Genomic DNA, 24,352 nt, shown 5'->3' on the forward strand with positions numbered 1-24,352 from the left:
GATAACACATCTCTGTATTTCATTTGATCACCACCATCAGAAAGGGAAATATGGCTATCCCCAGTTTATCAATGAAGAAACTAAGGGTTAGAGAGAGTAATTTTCTCAGGTTATAAAGCTAGAATTTAAACCCAGATGATTCTTAAACCCAGGAAATGTCTAGTGTTTATTCCACTCAATAATCTTCATTTGGTACATAGGGAAACTGAAGCCTTTCCCCAGGAAATCATGGAAGAAATAGATCACATGTGTCCAATAAGCCACACGTCCCACTTCCTGGACAGAAGTCACAGTGTTAGGTATATGGACATGGCCAATGAAATCTCGCTCAAGGCCTTTGCATGGACTGCAAATCCAGCCCACTTACCAAAGTGAGGCTCCTAGAGAAGGGTTTTTGTTGACACTTTCTCTGCGTGTTTTGTTATGCTTGTTTTTGTTGGCCTAGAGAACCAGCAGCCAGGGACAGCAGAATGACTTTGAGCCAAGGGGCGGTCTGTTCATACCCTAGGGACAGGGGTGTTTCACTAAGTTGCTGCCGCTTGAAAGGACAGCCGCTGCATAGTCTTGCTCGCTCCTGGTTTGTTATCCCTGAGATAATAAATAAAGGCTCATTCTGTTGTGTCCAAAAGACCCTTTTCAGGAGACCTGCTCTTGCTGGAAGTCTCCTGAGCCTCCCCACCTGATTATAGTCAGATGCTGGGCATTTCAAATTCAATTAGAACAAACAACAAAAACGAAAGGAGAAGGGAAGGAGGAGGAACAAACCAGTGAAAATGGTATTCATTTAGAGAAGCCAGTGAGAAAAATGGAGCCTGACAAACTCAACTGATACTGGCAGAGATTGACGTTTGTCATCTCGTCTTAGGCTAAAAAGAGCCCCCAGTGAGAACTTGTAGGGATGACAACTCCAGGTCAGTTTTGTCTAGAATATTCTGATGCAGATATAACCAGGATAAATAGGAAGATGTTTTAAATCTAGAGCTGAATGTTTATGGCTCCTGAACTGTGATGCGATCTCTGTTTGGTCAAATTGTGGCATATGCAAGATATGAGGTATAGATCTTGGAAAGTGGATGCAAGTATTGTACCATTGTACCATTTTTCCTCTGCCACGTCCTGCCAAGGATGAGGTGTCATTTGAGCTCAAAATTCTGCCTGAGATGTGCTTAGAGAGATCCACTGGAGTGTGGATGGATAGGAAGGCAGGAGATGAATTCTTGTAATACCTGGTCTCAATACACTCTAAGGCCAGTAAAATAGTTTAAAATTAAGTGGAAGGATTCATGCGCCAAGATTACAGAGTGTCCATTACCAGAGTGATTTCAAACAGAATTCTTATAGTTCCATTAAAAACAACTGGAAATCAACCAGCCTAACAAAGCCCCAGCATCGCTTTGGCTTCTTTGACACCGCTTTACATTGGTTCCACCTTCATCAGATTTGCCTGAGATGTTGCTATCACCTATTTCAGCTACACTAAATATTGCTGAATCCTAGAGTAGCATTAAGATATTTGATAAGACAATCTAACTTCATCCAGATGCTGAAACGACATTTACATTTAATGTGCTTGTTCAATCCTATTAGCCAAAGTAATATATTGTACAGTAAAATATATTGTCTTATTACAGCACTCTCATCATGAAGAAACAATGAGCACACAGAAACGTAATTCATATTATATTGTCTGTCACTAAAAGAGGGCTCTTCAACAAGCTCGAGCCCAATTTGGATAAAATCAGCCATTTGATGCTAGAGAGTTAACTTATCTTGTGCCTAAACTAGTTGCATTCACATATTAAAGGCCATTATTAACCAGGTAAAGAGATTCAAGAGAACATAATGGACGATTATCTTATAAGAGACATTCTTGCACATAGTATTAAAAACACAATTTGGTGGGGCCAGCCTGATGACATAGTGGTTAAGTTTGCACATTCTGCTTCGGCGGCCCGGGGTTCGCCAGTTTGGATTTGGGGTGCGGACCTATGCACTGCTTGTCAAGCCATGCTGTGGGAGGCGTCCCACAAATAAAGCAGAGGCGGATGGGCACAGATGTTAGCTCAGGGCCAGTCTTCCTCAGCAAAAAGAGGAGGATTGGCAGCAGATGTTAGCTCAGGGCTAATCTTCCTCAAAAAAACCAAAACCAAAAACAAAACAATTTGTTCATGTGGCTGTCCCCTAACATCGCGATTCAATTTAATTTCTATTAGCCAGGCATAAGTAAAACTTTCACGTCTCAAAAGGAGCTGGTGTTACTGGGTATTTCCTCAATGTGACAATCCTTTTATTAAAAAAACCAATAAGCATTCAGGAATGATCAGTGAAAATGTCTCTTAAGGCCATTATTTTTAGCTGAGCGTTGTTTTGACTGTTTCCATGGCTAAACCATGAACATGTTTTCTGCACAAGCCGGGTCAGCTAGTGGCCTTAATTAACTTTCAAATGGAGAAGGCTGTGGTTTACCACTTATTAAACACCCACCACACCAAGTTCCAATTTTGCCCTTCCACACCTCACTTAGTCAAGACGCTTCAAAAAACCCGCAATACTATACAACTGGCGATTTAAAAGTACGTACCATGTGTAATTATCAGACTGAACACAAGCTGTGAGAGAAGTTCACTACAAGCTCAGCAGCTTTCATTTCCAGACTGAAGGATACAATTTGTAAACTGAGGCAACAGGATAAGTCACTCAGAAAGAGTAGAAGAAGCTGTTTTTACTCATTCAAAGGAATTGAGCAGGGCTTGGAATTATTAAGGGCTTGCTTTGCGTTCCAGACACTGAGTTTTCCAGATTCCTCGTGTCTAGGAATTGCAGGAAGTAGTAAGCAGAGTTCAGGATATGGCGAAGATGGAATTGGACAGTCTCAGCGTTCAAGATTTTTAAACTAGAAAAGGAAGAAAGAGTATGAAATTACTCATCAAGTTAATCTACTCTTAATACAACATACAAGAAGGCTAACCAAGCTCATTTCACCAGGCATTTTATTCATGAGGGAGATGACGCAGTTTGGGGTTCAATCGAGACAAAATTAGTTTTTGTGATTAGCTAGGTTGAGTGGTTAAGGTTTAGTAATAATGATATCACTATTTCTTCTCCCCTCTCCCTCATACAATACTCAGAGACACAACACATACTTCACACACACACGTATGCACACATACACACTCACACACACACACACACTTTGCCCATATCTGTTTGAGTTTGGCTCGTGAATCTTCCTCTAGTGTCGTCTGTGTTTCAACTTGTATACTCCCAGAGGAAAAACAAAAAGTGAATTCACCTTTTTCGCTGAAATTCTACGGTGTGTAAACTGGTCTCGGAATTTGAAGGAAGAAAAAAAATCCTTCTACAAAGAGAACATGTGAAAAGGCCAAGGGAGAGCAAAACTGAAAAAAATACATAAAAATGCAAATTTTCCTAAACTTCAGCTTTGGATGGGCTGAAGCATAAGTGAGAACTTCAACAAAGCAATAGAAAAAGATGACAGCTCAGAGTTTCAGAAATTTAAGACAGCAGCAGGATTAGACACTTTGGGTTGTCTTCGCACACATTTCTTATGGGAGTTAATTCCATTTGACATGCAAGACCAAAGCAAGATTACAGAGGCATAGCCCCATGGTGAGGTGTATGCTGTAGCTAAAAGCTGGGATTTGAATAATTGTGCAGGCTTACTCCAAGAATCAGGCGAGAACAGAATGAATGGATTATTACAAGGAACTTTGTACATTTTTAACTGCTGGACTTAATAAAATACCCTCTATGTGAGAGTAATGTTATGGTCGTCTGCACTCACTCTGGCTGAAGTTTGTGGTAGGATCCATCAAAAATGAGGAAAAACAGAAGCTGTTTTAAAAAAAGAAAGAAAGAAAAGAAAAGAATTTTGTAACGAATGACTGGGCTGGGTCATGCCCGTGTGATTTACACAGGAACAGAAAATTTGGAAAACTTGAGATCAACACATTCAAGTCCCCCCAAAGGTAGAGGGAATTCATTTCCTGTGCAAAGAAGTTTGAGGAAAGCAGAGTAGAGTTCAGGGAAAGTGGGCCACAAAAAGGTGGATTTTTATATCACATTTCAACTCGTTAGGGAGGTCATTTGTTACTGAGAAAAATTACTAACCCACACATCATTTTATATATATATATATATATATATATATATATATATATATATATATATATATATAAATGTGACCTCTTTCCTTGGAATCCGTGGAAGCACTTGTCTGTAAAAGGCAGAAAGAGTAACAATTCTAAAGACTTCTCATTGCTTAATTAACTGTCCAGTGAGAAATATTAAAATTCTTTATATAATTCTTATTTAGCATTCATTAAAGTGAAAGATACAAATGCCGGAGAATGCAAGGTTCAGAGAAGCTTTAAGAAAGGAAGGTTAGTCTTGTAATAGCTGAGAATTATGAAAAGCTACCCATTCATGGTAGCCAAGTAGACCTTTCATTTTAAAAAGTCACTGATTCAGATCTGAAATGATTTGATTTGATTTTCTCCCTTAAAATAGTCTTCATCTCCTCTCTTCGTGAGAGCCCATTTCTGATCCTCCTGCAGCCCTAACCAGCCTAGCAGGGAGAGAAGTCCACCCTGGAAGAAGAGAAGACTGCTCTGGGGCCATGGCACTGGGGCAGTGCGCCCTCTGCTGGGAAGCCAGCCTGCAGTCGAGCTTGGGAAAATCCCCCTGAGTAAACCCTCAGGAAAGCAGAGATGCACATCTCCAGCAGTGAAAACCTCTAACATGAGGGGCATCTTTTTCCCATCACTGCAAGTGGCGATTAGAGCAGGGACAGAAGAGGGTGTGAGTGCTTCATTAAACCAGAACTCAAATGCAGCTCTTCTCACAAAACATGTCTGCCAACTTCAGCCTGCCATGTAAAATGACAACAGGAATGATGAACACATTACAAATTTGTAGACCCTAAAATTAAACTCCACCTCATTTATTTCATATCTCAGCAGGCTTAGGATAGCTGACGTTAGAGGCACACATCGTTCTCGATAAGCTCTGTGGTTTCCTTCTTAGAGAAAGGATTTGTGCTCCATATGGAGGCATTCAGGTTTCTTGAAGCCCCACTTCTGATGGTGTAGCAAGGAAAAAGGAGGCACATTGCAGTGTTCTGCTGAAGAAAGTTGGGAGTCATCTCCCTGGGAGGGAAGCAAATGGATGTGTTACCAAAAGAAGACGGAGTGTTAGTCTTTCCCTCCCTGCCTCTGTGCTCATTTAGATCCTTGCTACCACAAGTGGGGTTCACAGACTGGCAGCTCCAACAACACCTGGAAGCTTGTTAGGAAGTTAGGAACCTAGGTCCCACCTAAAGCTACTGAATCAGAATCTGCATTTTAACAAGATTTCCAGTGATTCATAAATACATTAAACTTTGAGATGCACCACTGTAGACACTGGAAGAGCTAAATCACAGGAAAAACTAGAGCAGCGAGCTTTACAAGCAGAAGGAAGCCCAGACACCATCTGCCTCCTTAGATAAGAAAACCTAGGCCCAGAGAAGAACACAGCTCCTTACTTATCTAAGAAGAAAACTTTACATAGGCCTAAATGTGGTTTGCTATGAAAGCTGGAACACAGTTACCACAGGCCTTTGCACTTAGCCTCATCACATACTACAAAACCAAGAGAACGTGGCACCAGGACTACAGTGATGTGGGTGCTCATTCCCATGTGGGAGGGACCTTGTCTTCTTCTAATCAGCCCTTTACTACTGAAATGACTTGTCTAAATTCTGCAGGAAATGACTTAGAAATGAGATTCTGATATTCCTTCTATTCACATAATGATTGATGAAACACATGGGAAAAATAAATTGAATTATGTTATAATCTCCCAGGGAAACATAATTAAGTTGTAGAGCATTCCCTTGAAATCCTAAAATCCTTATATCATCTAGACAGTGACTTCTACTACATGATCAATAATTATAGTAATTAAAGATAATTATTTTGATAGTATGGTATGACTTTGGGGCTCCACTTATATTTGATCTGATGTATTGATCCAATACAAAGACTTGTTGGAGCCAGAGCTAGATATAAAGAATTCTTTGAAGTCCCCAAAAAGCTTTACGATATTTATGCTAACGTACTAATTTTTAATTCTTGACCACCAATTTGATGCTTATTCACACAATCTAATTGGTGACACTTGTGCCAAGATCAACAGACCATTCCATTCACTATTCTTATTTCTACACGAACTAGAAGCAAGCTATCTTCAGCAAGTAATAGATAATGTATGAAACATAAAATCCAACATTCCTTGAACTTTCAGAATTTCAGGATATCTAATACATTCTTTGTGTGTACATAGGACTGTGAAGCATATTCATGGCAACTCTTGGGCAGTGAGCTAAAGGATCTGACTGGAAGTTAACAACTCAGAAAGTTGGTGTGAGCATGTGCCCTTAAACATTCACTATCTTTCTTTACAAACACTTTAATGTGAAGATCAACCCTGGAATACATCTGCTAGTGCACATTTAAGCACAGGCAAAAACTGAAATTTTTTGGTGGTTCCATCTCTGCACTTTCCAGAGACACCCTCAATGAGTGTGTACCTTTTCACCTTCATAAAAGCATCAGTGAGCATCAATAGAAAGTAAAGAGTGAGACAGAGATATCAATTAAAAGCAATAATGAAAAGAATTATATTAGAAAGACGCCAGATTTGAATTTTTTAAAAAAGGCAGCCATCATTATATGTTGTTAACTTCCCTAAATTCTCTACATTATTCAAGATAACTTGTTAGGGTGCTTTAACATTAAGGGATAATATAGTTGAAAGAATAACAATTAAGGTATTGGAAATGAAATCATTGTTATTACACAATATTTCATCAGAATTTCCTTAAACTATCTGTAAAAGATCTTGTTGGCATGATTCTCACTATACAAGAGGTTGTAGACTTTTCTCTCAATGGGGGTAAAAAGTGCAGTATTAGGAGCCAATTAGGAGCCAATGCCACCTGATTTGAATCTTGGATCTGCCATTTATCCCCTACGTCCTGAACAAGTAATATAACCTCTCTCTATGACTCAGTTTCTACATCAGTAAAATAGGGACAATAATAATACATACCTAATGGAGTTGTAGGGATTTAGTGAATTAACAAGCATGAAGCAACTGGAACACGCATGAGATGTACTAAACATTCAATTTATAGTGGTTGTTATCAGTATTGACCTTATAATTTACGTAGGTTGACTTATTACAATTTACTAAATAACGCTCTCATTTAAACCCATCTTTCAGAGGATCTGAAAGCCAAGTTTTAGTGTCCAGCTTAAAATCTGCTTTCTTAACAGAATAATTTTGAAAACGAAGAAAGTATTCATGAGGACTTGAAAATACAAACTTATGTTGTAATTTGACAACACACGTACACACACAAAGGCACAGAACAGCAACACCTCACAGCCCAATGCCAGAAGTTCCTCCACAGGGGATTTGCCATAAAGGAAGCTAAATGTGACCCAGTGTTCTAGTGAGAGATCTCACCATTCAGAGCAGAATAACCCGAGAACAAAATAATGCAGAAAGCAGCCCTGAGGTTCCTTTGTCTTTCCTTGGGTAAAATAAATTCTCTTATTATCCACAGTTAAGTATAGAATGGCATAGGAACAGCATGGCTGCAGCCAACAATACGCCTCAGAGAGTGGGTTGCATGGGTAATATTCCACACCCTGATTACTCCACATTGTTAAGAGAGAAAAGGGGAAATCCATCTTAGGTAGGAAAATGTATTCTAAGAAACTAAGAAGACACTAGAAAAGACAAGAGGGAAGAAAAGTCAGGGCAAATTCATACAGAATCAAGTTGCTAGGCTGCCCCCATCCTCAGACACAGAGGTCAAAGTGATGGGCAATATTGCCGGGCCTAGTATCTTCCTCTCTGCTCTTTGACGGGGGTGTTGTTTAGCCATATTTCCTATGTGTAGGAGGAAACGGATCATGTACATGATGCCACACATCAGAGTGAAATAGAAAAAGCTTCCCCAAGAAAGTAAGCAGCCTGGACTGTGGCATTGGGGAATCCATAACATAGACCAATAATGATTGAAAGCAAGAAAATGGCTTGGTCTTCCTTAAAACTACAACAATTAGGCAATTGAGCTAACTAATAGGATCTAAGAAGATGTAAATAAGTTTTTTGTTAATAGCAAAGAGAGTAAGGAGACAAATTTCAGCCCGAATGAAAGAAGGTAAATGATTCCTCCCCAAAGGCAGAGCCAAGATTTCTCAAATGAGCTTCCCTCTAAAAGAGATAGAAGTAAAATATATGAAGCAAGATGACATAATGTGCTGTTGCCTAAATGTAGGCAGTGATGGTGTCCTATTCTACAGACCAAGCTGTGAGTAACTGAATGCAAGATAAAGCAAAAAAAATAGAAAAGGCCACTCAGTAACAGAAGCATGAAAATGCAGCGTGTGTGACAGCACCGAGAAGGGTACAGCTCTGTAGAACTGATTAATAAGGAGAGCGGTGAACAGAACAGAGTGGATTTGCAGAGATTAGGATGTAGCAAACTCTGTCCAGAAGATTGCATAAAGTTCGTATGGGCCTTGAATCTGAAATAATGTAAAAAACCTACCTCCCATCACGAAAGACCCCATGTGATCTTTTGGTATATTCTAGTCAATCAACTTATCTTTTCTCATAAGCCATTTAAAAAATAAAATTTACAGTAATATTTGTATTCTCCTATGCAAATCATTCCCTATGGCATCTCTCCTTTCGGATGGGGGTGGGAGGAGGGAACACATGGTACTATATTTTTGATGTTATAGCATGACAGAAATAGACCTTAAAAAAAAAAAAGAAACACAACAAGGAATTTTATCCACAACAGCTGAGCTCTGAGAAAACACAGAGTTTGATAAAGCCCAAAGGTCAGGTTCCAAGGTGAACAAGAACAAGAATCAGGAATGTGAGACTGGGCATCTGTAGTTTCAAACTCTAAGAACTCCATACCAGAGCTGTTCCATTGTGAAGGGCGTTGTCATCTCTTCCAGGTTCCAGGCAACAGAAAGCAATTCTTTGAAGGAATAAAGGGAAAAGAAATCTAGCTCATAAGCAGTCAGGAAACCCAAGCCAAGGGTAATGTTTAAGAAATACAGAAGTACAGGCAACTATTGACAACTGCCAGGGCTTGGGCAGGCAGAAAGCACCTTGGTGTGGACATTTCTCTAGGATAATCACAAGCTAACACTAGGGAACATCATCAAAGAGGCAGCTAAGTGTGTAGCCCTTAGCTCTGAGAGTTTCCCAGCCCAGGCCCCATGGTCCCTCCTTTGTTTTAATCTGAGAGTTCTGAAGCCACTCTGTTGTCAGTGCTCTCATTCGTTCTGTGGGGAACTTTGGAGATCAGGATGTTGGGCAAAGTGTTTGTGTCTCTAGTGATGAACAGAAGGGGAAAAAATAGTTCATTGACCTTTACCAAGGTAGACATCTATGCCACAGATTCAGAAGCAGAAAGCACAGGGGCAAAAAGAAGCCATAGTTCTCTTGCAGCTGTGTTCATAGATCACTCCCACTGGGTGCTCCTGGGAGGAATAAGGATTAATTAGGTGGGCAAGACAGAAAAATTAATAAATAGAAAGAGGAGCAATTATTTTTAGGAATGCAAATGCAACTCAAAGTCAGGAAACATCGGCCAACAACAGTTTTCAAAACTTTCACTTGTTGCAAGAGGGGAGAAGGGAAGATTTCCAAGCAACAGTCTTTCCAGAACCAGCCAAGAAGCAAAAGGAGCTGCCATGGCTGTGGGGGAGAGCGCTCGCTAGGTGCCACAGGGAGCCTCAGGCCCCATCTGCTTCTTTCTTTCATTTTGACTTCTTTGCTGAGCTTTTCCCTGTGGTTTTTAGGGAAATTAAAAAAGAAGAAGAAGAAAAATACATATATATACTCACGTACACACACGTGCACACGTTTATTATATTCTTTTCTATAAATGGAAATAAAGACAAAAGAAGAAAAGCCTAATTTGCAGTTCAGTTTTCCAGCCTCAGTTCTGGCTCGCCAATGAATCTCCTCATATACAAAGCTGACTGGAGGGAGGGGTGGGGTTGAATAACAAATTTATGTGATACAATCACATCATTTACAATCACATAATGGACCATATCCCAATTTTCAAAAGGCATAAAGTATCCTCATTAATACGATAAGTGCAGCAGTCAAATCAGCCCTGTGATTTTATCAGGGTTTTTGACTGTACATGAATTAGAATGTAAAATGCATACAGAATTTTTAATGGGAAGGCTTTAACATTCGCTGAATGTATTTCTTACTGTCATTTGCATCACATTAAAGTGAAATTCTACATAAAAGGATAAAGAGAATATGTCCTAAATTACAGTTTTTTCATAGTTGTCATGTCCACACATAGAAAAATCTGATTCATAAGCTTGAACATGATCCTCAATCTGAAAAGGCTGCACCAGTTCCCCATTCGTCTGTGGGTTTTATGTGACCGTCAGGACTGGGTAGAGCTCAGTAAGGTCAGACTGTGAGGACAAGGCTAATGAAGATCATGGCGGGGTGGGCAGGTGCTGGACAATTGTATACCTCTGGGACGTTCTTAAAGACTGTGACTGCATTTTTCATTCCATACCACACTACCAAAAAGTCAGTTGTGTTCCCTAGAGGTATTTTGTCACTTCTTTAGAAAGCTTCTTTCTTCAGTTTCGTTCACATCCATAGAGTTTATGAACATAGATGTAATGTTGTATAAATCCTATTAGATATATTCCACCATGAATGAGCATGTATACATTGCTATGCACGCATGATATACAGTAAGCGCTTGTTTATATCAAACCTGACCCTGTCTATATGTACATTGAAATATGAACTATATGTCAGAAGTTAGTCTTAAGGTAATGGCAATTGGGAAAGTGTGCTTGGTGGCCTCTCTACACTGAGGCAAAAAAGCAACCTGTCATTTCTTTATTCAGACTCTAAAATGAGGACAGAGCTATGTCATTCAGAGTACAAATTCCCGCACATGGACCAGGTGACGATTTATATACAGCAGTTGATACAGAATCCTGGGAATCTGAGAAAGACTGTTTTGGTTCCTAGAAGAGTCCAAGATAACACCTGCTGAGCTAACACAACAGACTGGGACTGGTGTATACCTGCTGCATACATCCTATCTGTCCACTGGACTGGTGTATGCCTGCTGCATCCATCCTATCTGTCCACTGGACTGGTGTATGCCTGCTGCATCCATCCTATCTGTCCACTGGACTGGTGTATGCCTGCTGCATACATCCTATCTGTCCACTGGACTGGTGTATGCCTGCTGCATCCATCCTATCTGTCCACTGGACTGGTGTATGCCTGCTGCATACATCTTATCTGTCCACTGGCCAGCAGGCCTGGTTCTTGCGTGGGAATTCGTACTCTTAATGACATAGCTCTGTTATCATTTTAGAGTCTAAATAAAGAGAGCATGCTACCATTCACCCAGTAGAAAGACATGCATGGAACCTGGGGTGAAATAGTTTGAACTCACAACAAATCCTTTGAATATATTTTGCTCCTAGAAAAGAAAATTGTATATGCACATGGAACAGGTCCACGTGGAATGAATGGCTTTCAGAATGGCCAGTTTATCTACTTTGATAGTTTTATCTTTAATAGCTTGTTTAATCATTTTATCTTTGATAAGGATCAAAGACTACGTAGACTAATGTTTGGCATTCATGGTCATATATTGCTGTCAATTCTGGTTCATCTCCCTTGAATATACATAGGTAGTATATATCTCATACCATTGTTAGGAAAATGCACCAGTGTTTTTCCATATCTAGAAACAGTTTGAGAAACATTTCTAATGGCCACAGATTTTACCCTAGGCCTTTTGTTTGTTTGTTTCTTTCTTTCTTTCTTTCTTTCTTTCTTTTTATTCCTTCCTTCCTTCCTTTCTTTCCTTTTTTCTTTCTTTCCTTCCTTCTTTCCTTCTTTCCTTCCTTCCTTCCTCCCTCCCTCCCTCCTTTCTTTCTTTCTTCCTTCCTTCCTTTCTTTCTTTTCTTTCTTTCCTTCCTTCCTCCCTCCCTCCCTCCTCTTTCTTTCTTTCCTTCCTTCCTTCCTCCTGCCTTCCCTCTCTCCCTTCCTTCTCTCCTTCCTTCCTTTTTCCTTTCTTTTGTTCTCTCTTTCCTCTCTCTCCATCTCTCTCCCTCTCCCCCTCCCTCCCTCTCGTCCTTCCTTCCTTCCTTTCTCTCTCTCTCTCTCTCTCTCTGTCTCTTTCTTTCTTTCCCTCCCCTCCTCACTTCTTTCTTCTTTCCTTCATATTTTTTGTATTAACAGAGAAATTGGAATTTGGGTCCCCCATAATCACAAAGGATATATTCAGTTATCTGAGCCATTTTCAGCGAAGATAAGACTCTTTAATACCTAAATTACTTCAAATGACAAGAAACCTGTGGAGAAACCATTTATCTATCGATGGATCTTAAAATTAGCAGAAATTTCCCCATAATAATATTACTCAGTGCAATGATTTCTGTCACAAAATGTATGCATATTACCATCGTAGACTTCATAATACTCTTTCAGTGGGCAGTTCACCTGTTGGCATACCAGCCCTAGCTGTTCACTGGCTGGGAAAGCATTAACAAGCCTCTTACCCTCTCTGAGGAACAGTTTGCTCATTTACAAAGTGGGAACGATGCTATTTAATTTATTGACTTACTATGACTATGAAATAAGATGATGCACATCAAGTATCTAGAGACGGCACAACGAAAACGCTCACACAAGTTTGAGCCCACCATGCAAGATGTTTTATTTTGCTTTTGCAAATGCTAAGAGCGTCTACACCTCCTTTAAGAATCAAATTAGATGCTATGAAGCCTGATTTCCATCCATGATTAGACTGTATAAATTCAGCTAAGTGAACCACCTTTTCACCTCCAAAAAACTGGGATCGATATTTTTGACTTTTCTTCCAGTCCTTACTGACTCCCTGTAGATATGATTAAAACTCAGAAATTAAGGGAAGTATATTAGAGGAAAGAGAGACCATGTTACTTTTTTATTATTTAATTTTGTTTACTAAAAAATGTATATATTTAAGGCGTACAACATGATGATTTGATATACATATACATAGTGAAATGATGACTACGGTCAAGCTAATTAACATATCTTCTTCTCACATAGTTACCACTTGTGTGTGATGAGAGCACCTGAAATCTACTCTCTTAACATATTTCCAACATTCAATACCTTATTATTAATTATAGTTATCATGCTGCACGTTAGATACTATGTTCTTTATTGCTTATCAGGAATCAGGAAACAAAATATATTTAAAAATCTTATACCACACCCTTATATTTCATATTATAATCAGGAACATGGTTATAAGTGGATCATTTTGATGAGTGTTTCTTTGACTTAAAAAAAGGGAGACATAAAATTTTCTGGTTCTAACTTGCCTCTTAACTCAACTTTAGCATAGTACAAATACATTTTTCCCTAATTATACAGAGAAAGCATGTATTCTTTCTGTGACATTATGCCTGTTTAAACAATAGCCAAATGGATTACTACTTCCTCAAACTCCACATTTGTTGCATGGCACCAGGTCTGTCCAAGGCGCGCCCTCCCACCTGCAGAAACACCAGCAGTTCCTCTCAACGGAGTCAGACATACGTCACTGTCTTTTCCGTCCTTTTAAACGCGTGCTGTGGCCTGATTAGCCAGGCTTCATTGTTTGCACATTTTCTGCACATGAGAATCGTTCGAGGTATTTTACTGTGTATGGACATGTTAAACTTATTGCAAATAATTTTTTAAACTGCTTGAACTTTTTACTTTCCTTTCTCTTTCCTTCCCTCCTGCTGGCCCATATGTAGGTGTAACATTAGTCTTCAAATAAACACACAGGTCAGATGATTTATTAGGTTATTGCATTACAACCTTAAAGATTTTGTGTCTCAAAAAAATGCCTGACTCCATTTAAGTCATTGAGGCATAATAGTCCTACATATGCTACTCATCATTGTTTCATCTCTTGCTTTATTGGAAAGAAATTTGCTAATTCGTATTATTTGTAACATTTCTATCTAAATTTGCTAAACAAGCTGTCATTAATCTTGCTTTCACCCTTCTGGGAGGCTTTGTCTACAAAAAGATGGGGAAGGGAGACTGACCTCCATCAGTTATGCAACTAATTTAACTGAACTTGGATTTGCATTTCCTCCTTATAATTCGGTAGTTCAAGTTCCAACTTTTCCCATAAAATTTATTTATGTAACTAGACAAAGTCATAGTTTTGATATTGAGAGAAATGAGAACTTAGAGATTTCTCTTAAACAAAACTAGATAGTCACTTCATTCATATATAGCTTTAGTTTAGTTTCATTTATTTAACGTAGCTGTATAATGATTAATAATTTGGGTCCTCATTGGCCTTCATCTTCTCTCAAAACTGATTTCTCTAACTTATGCTTTTTAAAAATCTTCTGAACATACTCTAAAAAAGACTCAATAAATACATGTATCCACCATTTTTTCCAAGTGATAGATGTTTTCTTTTTCATTCTCTCAATCTACCAATCTATTAATCTTGATGAATTTCCCTTGGTATATTCTAATGCCTCAGTTGCCTTCTGAGAAACTATTCTTCAACAGAAGACTTTCTATCTCATACACTGTACTGCGGTTGTCTTTCTTCTTTTACACATCTGGTCTACTCTCCTCCTCCTTCCTTTCATTTTTGACAAGCTATGTATTATAATAGTAATTGGGCCCATCTATAATATGTCCATCAAAGACCAGGGAGCTAATACACCCAGGGATGTCCTCTGAAGATTTATGAGGAAAGGTAGATTGTGGCTCATTCCATGCCTGAAGACTGGACACAGAACTTCCCCTCACCCAGTGCATTCCAGAGGTACTTTGGGATACCCCAAAGAGCAGGAGGCAGGGAGGCAGGCTGTATTCAATACAGTCATACAACACTCTTCTTCAAACAGCTCACATGATGTTTGCAGATGCTTTAATCAGAAAGAATTGACAGAAACCTTTAAAGATTTTACATTCTCTCCAAGCCCCACACTCCACTCTACAGATGTGGAAATTTCCCTAAAGTACCAAAGTGTTAAAGGACAGAAGTTAAGCAAAACTTCCAGTTTTCCTAATGCTCCACAACTTCTGTCTTTCTAATCTCCTCTGAAGCCCTGCAATAATAAACATCTACAACCTACTTATTCTGTCCATCAGTCCCCATTTCCAAATATGTAAAAGGCCAGGGAAGTCCTCTTTTGAATTCTCAGTTTCCCGGGTCATGAAACTGTCCTTCTCCTTATTGTAAGTAGATTTGTGTTTTACTCAATTCCATATCCAACAATCTGTTTCATAGTTAAGGTATACCATGAGGTATAATACCTTGAATGTATTTATGTGAAAGTGTGGTGTTTTCTTTCTTAGCCTCCCACAAGAGGATATACAGAAGAGAACTGTTGTCGTTACTTATTTTTATTTCTCCTGCCTACATTCAAGAATTTCCCAACTAGTCAAGTTGAAGCATATACATCCTTACAAAATTGCTACATATTACCTTCTTCATCCCAGTCAATTCCTCTTTTATTCCAGGCACCAGTGCATTGACACTGACACATTGATGTTCTTCTTGTGAGAATTAGCCTATCACATTCCTTTACATCCACTTAATTGCTGCTGCTATTGTTTAGTCCGTTAACCTCCAGCTAGGGTGCAATTCACGTGAACGCTGGGGAAGCACAACCATTCGATTAGTTCTGCAAAGTAGATTAAAATCTTCTGGCTAATTGGAGACTGTCCATACTGCTGCCTTCCTTCCAGCTCTAGGTTGAACAAATGTCATGCCTTCAAGGGTGGGCTCTTAGTAGGAATATGGAAAGCTTGACCAGACCCAATAGAATTTTCTGAGCATGCCTGTGTACAGGAGGCTGTGCTGGGCACTACACCAACAATTAGCACCAATCTGGTCTCTGCCTGCAACCTGCAACTAGTCTTTTGATTGGCAGCTTGCCTTCTTCCCTTTCATAAGGAGCACAGGCACACTGGAGAAACTCCAACTTGGTGTGTGGAGAAATCCTTACTATCCCAAATTGGTAGGAATTTCATGTTGAAACACAAGCACTAAGAAAAATCCTTATGAAACATCTTGTTTAGTTTGGGGGAAAATGAGAATTAAGACTATGATAGTCTCACTTGATCCACATCATAATGCCGCGTTTGACGTAGCTGATCTATTTGGAGCCTATCAATGATGTGATGGCAAGAATACCTTGGTAACTAAGCTATTGCATGGTTGTAAGCAATGAAGTCCTAAAGCTTTCTTTGGCAAAATATTATCATCATGTATATGTTAATTACGTTTTATCTAAAGAAGATGAGAAGCTTCCATATCTACTCCAGGAACTCCAAGAAATCAGAATAAGTCAAATTTCTTCAATTAATCTAGAAAGGCTGTCCCAACGTGGTTTCAGTTTACCTCTCCAGCACATTTTCTGAATGTACCCTTACCTCCAGTCACTAAAAACTGATAACCCTTCCTCAAATGCATTATATTTTTTTATGGCTTGGTGTCTTTATGTTGCTGTTCTGGCTATCTGGGATATGTTATGGGAATTATGTACACATATAGGGAGAAGTATTTATGTTGACCTGAGGAGTCAGCATAGGAAATGATCTAAAAACATGCCAGAAACCGAATACAGCAATACATTAAAAAGACCATACACCATGATCAAGTGGGATTCATACCAGGGACACAGGGATGGTTCAACACCCACAAATCAATCAATGTGATACACCACATTAACGAAATGAGGAACAAAACCCACATGATAATCTCCATAGATGCAGAGAAAACATTTGACAAGATCCAACATCCATTCATGATAAAAGCTCTCAATAAAATGAGTATGGAAGGAAAGTACTTCAACATAATAAAGGCCATATATGACAAACCCACAGCCAACATCATACTCAATGGGGAAAAACTGAAAGCCATCCCTCTGAGAACAGTAACAAGACAAGAGTGCCCACTCTCACCACTCTTATTCAACATAGTACTAGATATTTTGGCCAGAGCAATTAGGCAAGAAAAAGAAATAAAAGTAATCCGAATAGGGAGCGAAGAAGTGAAACTCTCGCTGTTTGCAGATGACATGATTTTATACATAGAAAACCCTAAAGAATTCATTGGAAAACTACTAGAAATAACAACTACAGCAAAGTTGCAGGGTACAAAGTCAACTTACAGAACTCAGTAGCATTTCTATACTCTAAAAACAAACTAACAGAACAAGAACTCAAGAATACAATCCCATTTACAATTGCAACAAAAAGAATAAAATATCTAGGAATAAATTTAATCAAGGAGGTAAAAGACCTATACAAGGAAAACTATAAGACATTACTGAAAGAAATCAATAATGACATAAAGAAATGGAAAGATATTCCTTGCACATGGATTGGAAGAATAAACATAGTTAAAATGTCCATACTACCTAAAGCAATCTACAGATTCAATGCAATCCGAATAGGAATCCCAATGACATTCTTCACAGAAATAGAACAAAGAAAGTTAAAATTCATATGGGGCAAGAAAAGACCCCCAATAGCCAAAGCAATCCTGAGAAACAAGAGCAAAGCTGGTGGCATCGCAATCCCTGACTTCAAAATGCATTACAAAGCTATAGTAATCAAAACAGCATGGTGCTGGTACAAGAACAGACACACAGATCAATGGAACAGAATTGAAAGACCAGAAATAAAACCACACATCTATGGACAGCTAATCTTCAACAAAGGAGCCAAGAACATACTATGGAGAAAGAAAAGCCTCGTCAATAAATGGTGCTGGGAAAACAGAACAGACACATGCAAAATAATGAAAGTAGACCATTACCTTTCCCCATGCACAAAAATAGACTCAAAATGGACCAAACACTTGGAGTAAGACCTGAAACCATAAAACTTCTGGAAGAGAATATCCGCAGTACACTCTCTGACATCAGACTTAAAAGGATCTTTTTGTATATGATGTCTACTCAGACAAGGGAAACAAAAGAAAAAATAAACAAGTGGGATTTCATCAGACTAAAGAGCTTCTGGAAGGCAAAGGAAACCAAGATCAGAAGGAAAAAGCCACCCACCAACTGGGAGAAAATATTTGCAAATCATATATCTGATAAGGGGTTAATCTCCATAATATATAAAGAACTCACACTGATGAACTACAAAAAAACAAACAATCCAATCAAAAAGTGGGCAGAAGATATGAACAGACATTTTTCCAAAGAAGATATACAGATGGCCAACAGGCACTTGAAAAGATGTTCAACATTACTAATCATGAGGGAAATGCAAATCAAAACTACACTTAGATATCTTACACCCATTAGAATGACTATAATCACCAAGACAAAAAACAACAAATGTTGGAGAGATTGTGGAGAAAAGGGAACCCTCATCCACTGCTAGTGGGAATGCAAACTGGTGCAGCCACTGTGGAAAACAGTATGGAGATTTCTCAAAAAATTAAAAATACCATATGACCCAGCTATCACACTGGGGTATTTACCCAAAGAACTTGAAATCAACAATTCAAAGAGACTTATGCAGCCTATGTTCATTGCAGCATTATTCACAATAGCTAAGACATGGAAGCAACCCAAGTGCCCATCAACTGATGATTGGATAAAGAGGATGCGGTATATATATACAATGGAATACTACTCAGCCATAAAAAAAAGACAAAATCATCCCATTCGCAACTACATGGATGGGCCTTGAGGGTATTATGCTAAGTGAAATAAGCCAGACAGAGAAAGACAAACACCGTATGATTTCACTCATATGTGGAATACAAACAAACTTACAGACACAGAGAACAAATTAGTGGTTAACAGGGAAGGGGGGTAGAGTATGGGCACAAGGGGTGAAGGGGCACACTGATAGACTGAGGCTCTGAAAGGCTGAGTGACCTATGTGAAGTGAAATAGTCAGTAAGTAACAAAGCATTGAATTGAAATCCAGTTCTGTGTGACTCCAAACCTACTTCCTTCCTCCTGCATCAGGGAGGTATTCCCTAAGAAGAGAGAAATCTTGAGCTACAACTTGAAGAAGGTGCAAGTGCTCACAAACCAGAAAATGAGGAAGTCCACATTTCTGGGGAGGAACACCAGATGTAGGTGGTGGGAATAATATTAAAGGTAACAAGAGCACTGGGAGGTTGATAGAGAAAGATGAGGGAAAAGAGTGACCAAAGGTGTTAAGACCCCATGATGTCTCTGAGGGGCAAATCAAAAACTGGCACCCACGTATCAGCTGGAGAATTTCAAACAGCTTGTGGAGAAGATAAGGGAGACACTAAGACTGACTAGGGATCCAGGGATTCTCGGACTTAAAGACCATATTGCAGACTGACTCCTCCAAAGATGCCGAAGAGAAAAGCATTTCATTACATTGTCTGTGAAGGCTGCAGAAGAGGCAATTACACCGCAGATCATAAAGTAGACACCTTAGGACAAAAGGATTTGGCTGATTTATCACTGCTTTGTCCTTCTGACCTCTGTTTCATCTTTCCATTGTACATGAAGGAGATAAGCAAGAGAGAGAAGCAAAAACCTGTTTGGGATAAAGTCACATAGTAAGGATTACCCCTAAAATTTGAAGGGCCTGGAGAAAGAACACAAAGGGAGGCTCACATACTAAATATCAAAATATCTTAAGATTACAAATCAAGCTAGCAAACTGTTGACTAAGATAGATTCTAGCCACCTATCATGATTAATATACTGCAATAACCACCTGGAAGTCCAAGTGTCAGTTTAGAATCTCTGGGCTAGTTGGAGTTCTACGCTAGAATTGGCAGAAGAGGGAACCCTTACCGTAACCTCTGACCCATCTCCTATTCTTTCTATCCCTGTACTGTGAGGGTCCTCACATGTGTGTAGACACATCTTCCCTATTTTCATGCTCAGTCCACACCCAGCTTTCATGGGTGCAGAGGCCACTGATAAGGTCCACCTCTAAGAGAATGGACCAAGGGAGGAAACCTGCGTAGGCCCTCTAAGTGGGCTTGGGGCCATTTGGACAGGAATTTGGGAGTCTGGTATACCCAGAACATGGCCTAGAATGGGGCAGGTGTTCAGGATATGGTTGGAAAAGTCTCTTGGTACTTTGGGCACCTGATCCTTACAGAGGACTAAAAAGGGCCAGAGAAGAACAAAATGGGCACAGAGAAGCCCAGGGCTCAAGGCAGAGGCAGCTTTTGCCTGGGTCTACAAACAGTATTGCACAGGAAGTATAATACATGCCTTCCTCCAACCCATATATCCTGTTTTGGCACTAAAGTTCCTTGTTGGTGCTTTACTAGGCCCATAGCATTGCACAGGTTTAGGTGGCCCCATTCATATCAGAGCATGTGGCAGCCCACATCAGGCATAGCCAGGTTTTCAATAAGAATCCTTAAAAAGTGATTGTGGCTTTTAATGCTAATCTTTCAAATTTTCAAGCAGCTAAAGATCTCTCAAACTCTCATGCACTCCCACATTGTCTATACCTACCAGCTCATACATGAAGATTCAAATTGTCATAAAACAAAGAAGAACTTTTAAGACTCCATTTAATTTCTCCATTGCCAACACACATACACACACATGCAGAGTTTAACTAGCTATTCAATATTGTACTAATTAAACGTGGAATTCACCAGCAAATTGAACCTAAGAAGCTGGTTCTCCGCCTTAGCCTATTCATCTGTCTATAGAGCTTGTTCCATAAGAAAACTCTCAATCAATTCCAAATGGAGAGCTTCTCTCCGTAAGCTCACTCTACAAATTGCACCAGGCTCCACACCACCTCTACTCTCCTTCAGCCCTGTGGATAGAACAAGTTTCTCTGAGAGGATCATTTCTGTTGACCAAACTTTAAATTCTTTTCCCAGATCCCTAACATGATTTGACTGAATTTCTTGAAGCTTTTGTGTGTAAAGGTTGCAGAATGTCAATTCTCTAGTGATGGGATTTGGAAAAGGGAATGAAACCCAGAGCCTTTATTCAGAGTATGTGAAGAACCGCCTTTATTACTAAATATTCCATCCAACAGTATTATAGCTATTTGCCATGTTCCCTTTACCCAAGGTTTTGACACAATTTCTCATTGTTCTGAGAGCTGCTCCTAAAATTATATCAGTAACAATCAGTAGAATTTATTGAGAGCCTATGATGTTCCAGACATTGTGCTTGGCATTTTTTATGAGTTCTCTTCCAATCTTATACCAATCCTATGAAATGGTGGTTGTTGTTATTAGTATTATTACTTTATTATTACTCCTGCTGTTCCTATCATTGATATTATTGTTATAAAGATGTAAAAACCGAGGGTTGGAGAAGCTAAATAACTTGTCCAAAGTCACATAGCCAATAAGTTGCAGAGCACTGAGTCAAAACTAGACATTACGACAGCCCCAGAGACCTTCTACTTCATGACACAAATGCCCAATTGCATTTGTAAAGCAAATTTCTAGTAGAACAAAGAGGAGGTAAATATCCTTCTGCCTCTTAAGTCCTTACTTGTAGGGAAGTTAAAGAAGGAGATAGCACCAAGGTGGAGTAATAACAAGGACCATATTTACCCTCCCATCTGAAACAACTAAAAATAAGGGAGAACTTATGAAAAAAATTATTTGTATAGTTTTCAAGACATTGGATATTAAGCAACTAAAGGGAATGATATCTGAGAGATGGGAAAGAAACGAAATGAGCCCTAAGATTGTCCTACTTTACTACCTTGAGACAGTTCTTGGGCTACAGCAGAGGAGAAACCATTCTACTCCTAGATATTTACTCAAGAAAAGCAAAAATGTATGTCCATATAAACATTTGCATGCGATTTTTATAGCAACAGCTGTATTTGTAATAGCTAAAAACTGGAAACAACACAAACGGGTAAATAAAATATGGTATATCTATGCAATGGAATAGTACTCAGTAATAAAAAGAAACAGTTATTGCTATATGCAACAAATAGATAAATTTTGAAACAATTATACTGAATAAATGAAACTAGACAAAAAAGAGAACATGCTATATGATTTCAGTTTATCTAAAATTCTAGAAAATGCAAATGAATCTAAAGTGACAGAAAGCGTTATCAGTGGTTGCTTGAGCACAGAAAAGAAAGACTACAAAGGCATACCAGGAGACTTTGGGGGTGATGGATATGCTCAGTATCTTGACTGTGGTGATGGTTTCATAGGTGCATATGTCAAAACATCATTTAAATATGTGCAGGGTATTGTATATCAAATATGCCTCAATAAAGCTGTTTTTAAAAAAACAGAACAGGTGAAATTAACACAATGAAAGGTTTTTATCATGTCTGTGTATTTGACTTGGTTTCTTATCACAGAATACAAGCTTCATAAGAGCAGGGTTAAAGTTTATCTTGCTCGCCTTGAATTTCTAGTGCCTAAAATTAGGTATTCCAGTGACTACTTCTGAGTAACTAATTACTCCCAAATGTAGTGGCACAAAATGCTCATTTGTTATATTCATAGACTCTGCATCAGGAATTAGGGCAGAGTTAGGAGGTCTTCTCTCTGCTCCATGATGTTTGGGTCCCCACAAAATTTCAGGGACTAAAAGCATTGGGTGTCCTTTTAATTATCACATAGTCCCTTCATGTGGTATCTCCAGTGTGGTGGTGCCAGGGCAGCCAGACTCCTTACATGTCAGTTCTGGGCTCTCAAGGTCCAGCTCCCAAAAGAGAGATCCAGGAAGGAGCTGCGTCACCTTTTTATGACCTAGCTCCAGAAGTCACAAAGGGTTACTTCCATCACACATTATTTGTAGTTGAAGCATTTAGAAAGATCTTCCCAGGTTTAAGGCAAGAGAACATAGACCCTACCTCTCAGGGGGGAAATTTTCAACATATTTGTCAACATTTTAAGGAAAGCATGTGGGATGGAGTATATACTGGTTCAGCCACTTTTGAAAAATTCAGTCTGCTACACAGTGGTTGTATCATATAAATGAATATACGAACAGGAGTCAGTCATTTCAACTTCGTTTGCAGTCTTATAAGCTACATAAAATTGAATTCAGGCATTCATTCTACAGACAGTTAGAATGCATCTTTTTATAGAATGTGGATTCAAAGAAGAATGTTATAACCTACACCCTGGATGAAAAAGCTTATATTTTAATAATATAAATATATGAGAAAAGATGAAGAGAAAAATATAGGTAACGGCAACTTGTCATAGATGGCTTAAATCTTGGGGAAGGTGTTTAGTGCTATCAGGATTTTGATAAGGCAGGGACCAATACCAGCTGAAGAAATCAGTAAATGCTACATGAGACATGTGGTATTAGAAATCAGACTTGAAAGATTCGTAAGATTTCTACAGAAGATGCTGGGAGACAGGTGTTGAAAGTGAGGAAGGAAATCAGCAGAAAAGTTTGATTCAAGAAATTGTTCAAAGATAGTACATTACCTGAAACTCCAAGAACACCTTTAGAGTGACAAATTCTACACCCCACTTCCAAATGTTCCAATTTATTAAACGCCCTCCCCCAGGAAATTTTGATGATCAATCAGATTTTGGAACCACTGAACTATAGGGTTTACACAGAAGGGAGTAAAAATATCTATAAAAAAGGTTGGGACCAAATCTTGGGGGACTTCGAATATTAATCAACTGGCCTTCAATAGAAACTGGTGGTTATTTCACCTATATTAATTAATTTATCACAGCACCACACTTTCCGTCTAGACCCTGCACAGTGGTGACAAATCAGATCATGAATCAGTAAATGATAAATGATAAACACTAGTAGTACGATTACTTGATGGTGCAAAGACCAGCCTACAATGTAACTTTAAATTCTAATGCTTTAAACACAGAATTTTAGAACCAGAAGAAAGCTTAGTAGTTCTTTAAGTCATTTACTTAGGGTCACAGACCTATTTATTTCTTCCATAAAAGTATGTATGAAGTTACTGACAGACACCTTCATATAATAAGTGGAGGAAACAGCGAAAGCTGGTTTCACAGGGACAGTTTTATTGGAGAAATATTTGGGGATATGGAATGAAAGGTGCCTTATACATGTAAGATATTATGCCTATCATATTGCTGTCATCTTATTTATAACACACAGGCTCTTTGTAACACTTTTATGCACTGGTAGATTTTGGTAGTTCTGTGGTTTCCTTTGATATATGATTTCTTGTGTCAACTAATCCTGAAAAAAATCTGCAGTAAATAAGTAGATAAATTGATGTTTGTCCAGCAAGACGGTAC

General features: G+C 38.9%; 1 long non-coding RNA gene across 4 annotated transcripts in view; it reads right to left on the reverse strand.

Annotated features, from left to right (window-relative positions):
• The window catches only part of LOC111768098 (uncharacterized), a 592,572-nt gene that overhangs the window by 29,918 nt on the left and 538,302 nt on the right, over nt 1–24,352 (reverse strand). The window contains exon 4 of one of the 4 annotated variants that reach the window (XR_011426437.1): nt 2,582–2,893. The exons of the other annotated variants lie outside the window; for them this stretch is intronic. This is a non-coding gene — a long non-coding RNA (uncharacterized lncRNA). The remainder of the gene's footprint in view (nt 1–2,581; nt 2,894–24,352) is intronic. 4 annotated transcript variants of the gene reach the window in all.

Source organism: Equus caballus, chromosome 15, assembly GCF_041296265.1.
Source record: "Equus caballus isolate H_3958 breed thoroughbred chromosome 15, TB-T2T, whole genome shotgun sequence".
Lineage (NCBI taxonomy): Eukaryota > Metazoa > Chordata > Mammalia > Perissodactyla > Equidae > Equus > Equus caballus.